We start from the raw sequence: 7946 nt of genomic DNA, 5'->3' as shown, positions 1-7946 counted from the left end.
CCTCCCTATATAAGGGGATAGCATGCCCAAGTGATAGGAAGGCTTTTGATGAATTGAACTTTGTGTTTTCTTTCTATCTTAGTGTTAGAGAGATTTACATGGAAGTTAGAGAGAGTAGAGGGAACGTGGTTGCTCCCTCTCTCACATCGAGATCACTCAATGAGTCACCACCACACGTCCTCACGTCGAGATCACTTCATGAGTCATCACCACACGTCGTCCTCGAGATCCCTCCGGGACGTTTCTTAAAGAATCACGATTTACAGCTCTTGGGGCATTGTTGTCGTCTTTGTTTCCTCGTCGAGATCACTCCGAGGGTGTGCCGACGTCATTCCCCGCCACCAGCACCTATTCCCCCAACGTCAAGAAAACTCCGTGGAGGAACTGCTGCCTGCAACGCCTGGTTCTTGGGTGGTTATCATTCAATAAACCCAAGTTGCTTGGTTTGTTACGCCACCCTCGCTGCTGACATCACCACCGCCTCCAAAGTCAGCCTTGCCACCGCTGCCGCCATCACCCATGCTGCTCTCCACGCCCCGGCGCCTCCTGCACGTCCATGCGCCCGCGCCCCCGCGCCCAGGCTCCACGCACCCAAGCCCGTGTGCGCGCGTGTCGAAGCTTGCGCGTGCGCACGCTTGTGCCTAGCACCCCGTGATAACATGCAAATAGAAGCTAATAAAGAGCTAGTTTCATCATATTTTTAGGGCTTTTAATGCATAAAACGTGGAATTTTAATGCATGTTATCATCATTTTGGGCAAAAATAATAAATTTCTTGAATTTCAAGTTAAATAATACCTTTTATCAATATTTAGGTCAATTTACACATTTAAATGATTTAAAATGATGATGAGAACAATTTAAATGATTTAATTGGCCTATTTCTATAAAGAAAAAGAAGCTAACAATTAGGGGTCTTTTCGAAATGAATAAAATAGTTTTTTTTATGCATTTAGAAGGATTTTTACAATTTATTTTATGTGTTCTTTTAATAAAAAAAAATTTAAAAAACTTTTTTTTATTAAAACCGGCCCTTAGTGGGCCGGTTTGAGTGCTAACGGTCTCTTTTAACACCCACAGAACGCACGCAACGGCGCACTGCACGCAGCGGTGCGTAGGCCTATCAAAAGTGCCCCTAGCGCCTTCGGTGCACGACACGCACATACATAGCGCTTTGCGTGTCGCGCACCACACGCAACCGCATGCTGACCAATTGTATGCGTCTTAACTCGTTGCGTGCGACGCAGCGAGTTAAGCACATGCGAAGCGATGGGCGGGTTTTCTTCTATGCAAAGCACACGCACGAAGTGCGATGCGCACGCATGAAAACATACAAAACAGCGAATGCTGCTGCGTTGTACGCTATGCGTGCAACGCAAAAAACAGAGAGAAAATAACAGAATCGGAAGAAAAAGTTCTTCCGATTCCGCGGCGATAAAAGGAAGAAAATCGGAGATTAAATCTCATTCTTGATTGTTTAAGCTGAAGGAAGGATTACCTAGCCTCCTTCAAGGCTCAGGAATCAACCTGGAGTGAATCGGAGCTCGTTGTGGACCGCAATCTCGCAGATCCGTCGCCGCATTCTTCCCCAAAGCTCAAGCTGAAATTCACGAGAATCATGGTTTTCGTTGCGCGGAATTCGTCTAAATCGAGTCATGATAACTCCTGGTATCTCTAGGTTTATTCCTTTTTGATTTTTAGACCTTAATCCGTACTTGGTTTTATCAAATTGGCATTTCCGTTCATGTTCGCCGTTCTTTTCATTTCAATTTTAGTCGCTTAATTGCATAGATTTTACTTTACTCTGAAATCAATTAGTATGGCCTGATCATCAAATTCATAATTCAAATCTTATCTGTCCCTTGATTCGCATAAAATCGTGAATTTGATTCACGATCTCGTTCTTCCTAAATAAGCAGATCGTGAATAGTATTCACGACTTGCTATTTTAGGATATATATACCATTTCGTATTAATTGGGATAAAATAAAAATATAAAAAATACTATTAAAACTAGCATAAAACTTAGTTTACTGATTATTTAGAAATAGTCAAACTCCCCTTTGAAAAATAAAACAAATTAAAGAAATAAAGAAAAAAACATAGAGTTACATCCATTTTGGAAATCAATCTCAAATTAAAAAGAACAAAATATATATATATTTCGAAAACAATAAAGATTTTAAATCAACTATAAAGATAAACTTAAGTGATTTTATATCTTTGTTATTTAATAACAGAGAATCATTAAAATTACTTAAGTTCAAAAGGATAAAATGTTAGTTAAATTTTACAAGTATTAGCATTTGAATAAGAAATTAAAACATCTAGTCATTTAGATTTCAAGTTCAAAACCCTAATTAGAAAGAAAATTGAATATTTCCTATCGCCTCCCTAGGGTTCGACCCCTTACTTACACATTAAGGGACATAAAAATTTTAGTGATTAAGCTTGAAACATCCCTAAATAATGACAAATAAACATATATTTTTGAGCTTATCACCCCCCATCGTGCGCCCCAGCTCTGCCCTGTGCGTCGTGCACACTTGTGCCCACGCCACGGCGCCCACACGCCCGCGCCCCACGCGCCCCAGGCCGTGCGTATGCCCTGCGCACGGCCCGCACGGCCGTAACGCTGCACACCAAAGCACCCGTTGTCCCCGTCGCCCGCGCGCCGGTCCTCCATGCACGTGTCCCCCCCTCTGATTTGCGGAGGGCCCCTCCATTGCTCTCGTGCCCTGTCCTCCGTCCCGCACTCCGGCCCCTCTCCATTGTTGTCTCACCGTCGACGGTATCTTGCCATCGTCTTTGATTTTGTCGTGCCAGCATATCCTACCGTGGACTCTGTCAATCAGGTATCTTCTCATCTCCCCCCCCCCCAACCATTATATTTCAGTATTATTACTTAGTGCAGTGAAGTCTTCCCCTATTGATTCCACTGCCTTGGACAAAGATGCCAATTGATATAGGATAGCCACTATTCGAGAGTTAGGATTTCATTGTGGTAAAACAACTACTCGTTGATCCTTAGGCTTGGAAAAACTCAGGGCCATCAACCTACACCGTAGTTGTATTAATCGGTCTTAAATGTCATTGGGAGTCTAAAGTTGACCAATCTCTCTCTCATTGGAATTCATCTACCGTTCACTCTACTATGTAGACGTCTCTTATTGAAAATTGGGGTTTTTCTATCGACATCCATTTTCACTTAAATAGCATTCTCAAAATTAATCCATTGCTTTTACTGTGTCGTAATACGAACCGTCGATCCCAGTTGAAATGTATTACATCAGACAGTATACATGGCCCTAGTACTACTCAACGAGACTAGTTATATCGTCTTGTCGAGGAGAACTACATATTGCTCAGAAATATATTATTCTTTGTAGATACTTTTAGGCAATGTGTTTTAGGCTTTCGTGGTTGTAAGAAAAAAATTTTGGGGCGAAAAGTTGACAATTTAAGGGCCAAGTTCAAGTAGGTCAAGTGAAATTGATCGGTGGAAGACTTCTTGTGGGCCGAGAGTGGCACAACTTTGCCAAAATTTTCCTTTTTTCGTATTGTTTTACAGGCCTTTTTGAAGCGACTTGATTGGGGGGCATTCACCCAAACATATAACCTTGAGATAGATACATCCAAACAGCATTATGCATCAGCCTATGCTATTGATAAATCAAAATTTGGGTTAATTAAGTTCTTTTAAGGCTTTTTTATTAAATAATTTCTGTTAAATAATTTGGTTTAAATAAGTTCTCTTACTTAGATTGGTTAATTAAGGATCAACTCAACAAGGCCCAGCTAATGAATGAGTAAAAAAAATATGGAAGGTGTTTTATTTGTTCTAGATTTTAAAGTATTTTCTTATTTGGAAAATTAGTGTATAAAATTAAAACAGATCAAACTAGTTTGAACAATTGAAATTCATATTTTTTGTATTATATATAAGTTTACAATATTAAATGTGATTCTAAAGGAATTTTTAAAGAATTTTTACGACAAGAATAACGGTGAAGAAAACCTTTGGTTGTAATTTGCGGAGGGAGACTGAAAATGTTCTAACTCTTGCCACAAAGAAGTTTTCAGTGTTGTTTGATGCATTAAAATTCTTTAAGTCTAGATTGTCCAATTAAATATTTATATAGACAAAATATTGAGAAAGTTCAAATCAAACATTCAGAATATCACATGAACATATAATTTGTTATACACTTTGGGATGCGAGACTCATTAATCAATTCACAACAATGCAAGAGATAAGCTGTTTTGCGATATGAATCAGACTTTCTAATATAACGGTGAAAACATTTTTGATTATTTTACTCTCTTCTCTATTAAAAATTATATTTATCATAATAAATTTTCACTAACTTGGTTAAATCAAACACCTTCCGACAATGGCGTCAATGGATATGTATTTTTTAATTAAGCAGGCTAATTAGTTTCATTGTTTGTATTTGATGAACCAGATGGTGGCGACAACGTCAACGCACAATCTTCAGATGCATCACCACCGTCATCCGAGACGTCTCGCATCCTGAATCATCATCAACGACAATAGAAGAACTGCCTTGAGGGTGACCACATCAACACACCGACGACAGACGCGCCTCCACTAACACATGAAATATCACGCGTCATGACACATCGCCAGCGACAACTGCAGAAACGCTCATGACGTGACGAGTCGACATGTTACCTCATCTTTGAAGGTTATTTAATTTCTTATTTTCTCTTTCATCCAAGGCCTATAATTTGGCCAATGTCGCAAAATAACATTTAGTTAAATTTATTTTCAAGAATTGAAGTTTTATTCTTCTTGAAAGATTTGCCTTAATTCTCTCCCCTTTCGGGTTGCCAGACCACCCCTCTTCGCGCAGACCCGCGCCCGCACAGGCAAGTCACCCGCGCAGGCCGCTCGTCTGTGTAGGCAAGTCACTCATGCAGATCACCGCCCACACAAGCCGGCTGACTACGCAGACAACCGACCTACGCAGGATGCTAGTCCATGTAGGCAACTGCCCGCGTAGGCCGCACCCTCGGCCGCCTGCGTCCTTGGTGGCTGCCCTGCGCTTTGGCTGCCCCGTCCGCCACGCGCTAGGCTACCTACGCCCACCGCGCGCTCGGCCGTCCATGCCCGCCGTGCGCTCAGCCGCCCATGCCCGCCGTGCGCTCGGCCGCCCATGCTTGCCGCGTGCTTGGCTGCCCCCGCTGTCGCGCGCTCGGCCGCCCACGACAGCGGCACGCCCGGCCGCCTATGCTGGCGGTGCCCCAATTGCGTGTGCCTTCTGCACCCCAACCGCTTGTGCCTGCCGCGCCCCGGCCACCTGTGCTCATCACGCCCCCGCCCGCCCGCGCGACCCCACGGAAAATAGGTTTTTGAATCTTCAAGCGGAAAATTGTTCGAATTTATTGATTTTGGTGCTTTGCATCACCGCTGTGGTTGAAGACAATACTCAAAGACAATACTCCCCCCCTCGACGAGGAAAGCGGCTGCACCACCACTACTTCATCGGATTTAATTCTTCGGAATCGACCATGTGATTTGTTGTCTGGTTTTATCCTATTCACTCCCTAGTCAGCCCAATACCCAACACCTGTCATCATCTCGTCCCGTCACCTCTAATCATCCTGCATCATCCCGTCCCATCTCCTCTAGTCATCCTGCATCACCCGAAGTTTGCGCTAACAAGTAATTTACTGATTATGGTTTATCCAAAATTATTACAGTCCCTAACAAGCACAGAGCAAATAAGATTTTAACTATAGAGAGCAAGTATCAAATAAGTAAATTTTGTATTTTCTTTATATTTTTATCATTATTATACTTATTTTAAAATATATAATTTAACAAAATAAAATGACTGAAAACATATTTAAAATTATTAAATGAAGGTCAAAAAATATTAAATCATTTTAATGTAATTTATTAATATTTGATAGTATAGTTTTGTGAGATTTAATATGAGTTTCTAGTTGAAAAGTAGTAATCCGTGCTAATTGCAAATTACCTCGGTGGGCACTTTGGGACCAAGGTGATGGTAGATGGAGATGAAGAGAAGGAGAGTATAGAGGATGAAAGAGATACCATGCTGATTACCATGGAGATGATGGTGGATACACATCAATGAGCAGCGGAGTGGAGGCCAGTGAAGATGGTTTTATTGTCATGGTGTGCCAAAACGGATACAGATACATGCCAACAAGTGGTGGAACTGAAGGTGGCTCCATGTGGTTGGATACCTAACCTACCAATAGTGGTAGCCTAGGAAAGAGGACAAATATGTGTGTGAGAAAAAGACGAAGATCAAACTTGCCTCATCATCAAGTGCCCAAAATGATAAGTGGTTCTTTTCTTCATGTGTTTTCTTCTGAACATCACTCCCTCAATCTGTTTGTCTTGGAGTACAAGAACCGACTTATATGAGATTTTGAATGTACAAATACGTAGATTAGTCGTAATTTGGAAAAAAATTGAATATTGTCTCTTTTGTCATAATAAGGCTATATTTATAAAACTAAGATGGTGGATAGGTACAAAAAGGAAACATGGAAGTAATCTCAAAGGATTCACATAAAATTCATGCAGGATCATTAGATATCAGGGTTTAAATCCAGAGCAATTTGAGCCCTCTCTGGTTTTTTATCATGTCAAAATTATACGGCAGATTTATAGCACCAGGAAACTGCAATAGTTCGTTAAACATATTTAAATAATTTCCATAATATATTTTTTGAGTTAGGAAATTATTTCTTTATAAATTTAACTTCTTAAATTCCATAAAATACCAAAATCCAAAAACATCAGAATATAACTATAAATATAATAAAACATTAAATATTTTAAGAAATAAAAATAAATATTGTGTGGATTTGAAAATTATTTTATTCATGAAATTAATATATGAAAGCTATCCTATCATAACATAAATGGGTAAAACTAGGAACTTCATTATAAAAGTGAAATGAATCATTATGAGATTTAATAATATGGATTTATGATAATTTTATGGATAACAAACACATAAGGAGAATAAGAGTTTAAGTAAAATTCAGAATTTTATTTTGATTATTCATATTAAATTTGTATAATAATATTTAGAATGAACATTGTATTTCAAAATGAAGATTGCATTTGAGGGTTTCTCTAAAGGAAGGCAATATTGGGGCATTCCATTTAATATATTTACAATGAACTTCTAATAAATATAATATTTGTTTGCCTCATTAGCGTACTTCCATAGCCAAAGATAAATACATTTTGCCATAGCCAAGGCATTTGTGGGTAAGGTAAATCAAGATCAATGAAGAAATAAACTGAAAATAGAACACAATACCAAGATAAAATTTGATCCAATGCCAGATGGCCACCAAGTTCAGATGGAGGGTGAACATCTAATAATGGAAAGGAGAGATAAATAGTAATTAATACCTGGGGTAGAGGAGTGAGCTAAAGTACCCCCCAGTGTTCCTTCATTTTCTGTACATTAGGACTCTTCTGGTCGATTGATCCGTGTGAACAAAAAGATAACAAAATGAAGAACTACAGCTCATAATTTATGCTTCATGGAATGGCTGGATCTTCAGATATTCAGGTTTGAATCTGGAGAAATTCGAGGCGTTTAACTCTTTTGGAATGTTATCTCTGAACTACACTTCAAAGAAAATCCATCTGCATTTGAAAAATTCTATATTAACCCTTGCCTTAGGAATATTTTATTTTCCATTGACATATACTGTGTGCTTGTCTATCACCTTCATTTTTCCTCCCATTTGACCTAAAAATTACATAGAACCCAATATTCTTTAAAAACAAGTTTAAATTATTAAACGAATTAATGAAAATAGAAATTTCTACAAAAAAGACTACAGAGAGTAGTTTTCGAGCCTTTTCATTTATGTTTTCCAGTCAGGAATTCCCTTTTCGTAATCCAGACCTGGTCAACAGTT

General features: G+C 39.3%; 1 long non-coding RNA gene across 1 annotated transcript; it reads left to right on the top strand.

Moving 5' to 3' along the window:
- Positions 1-1374: 1374 nt before the first annotated feature.
- LOC144703856 (uncharacterized) lies at positions 1375-5710 on the top strand. Its single transcript, XR_013581652.1, has 3 exons — positions 1375-1667; positions 4466-4708; positions 4858-5710. It is a non-coding gene; the product is annotated as an uncharacterized LOC144703856 (long non-coding RNA).
- The last annotated feature ends 2236 nt before the right edge of the window (positions 5711-7946 follow it).

This window comes from Wolffia australiana, chromosome 1, assembly GCF_029677425.1.
Source record: "Wolffia australiana isolate 7733 chromosome 1, ASM2967742v1".
NCBI lineage: Eukaryota > Viridiplantae > Streptophyta > Magnoliopsida > Alismatales > Araceae > Wolffia > Wolffia australiana.
The sequence above is the reverse complement of the archived record's forward strand: the minus strand, read 5'-3'. Positions and strand labels throughout refer to the sequence as shown.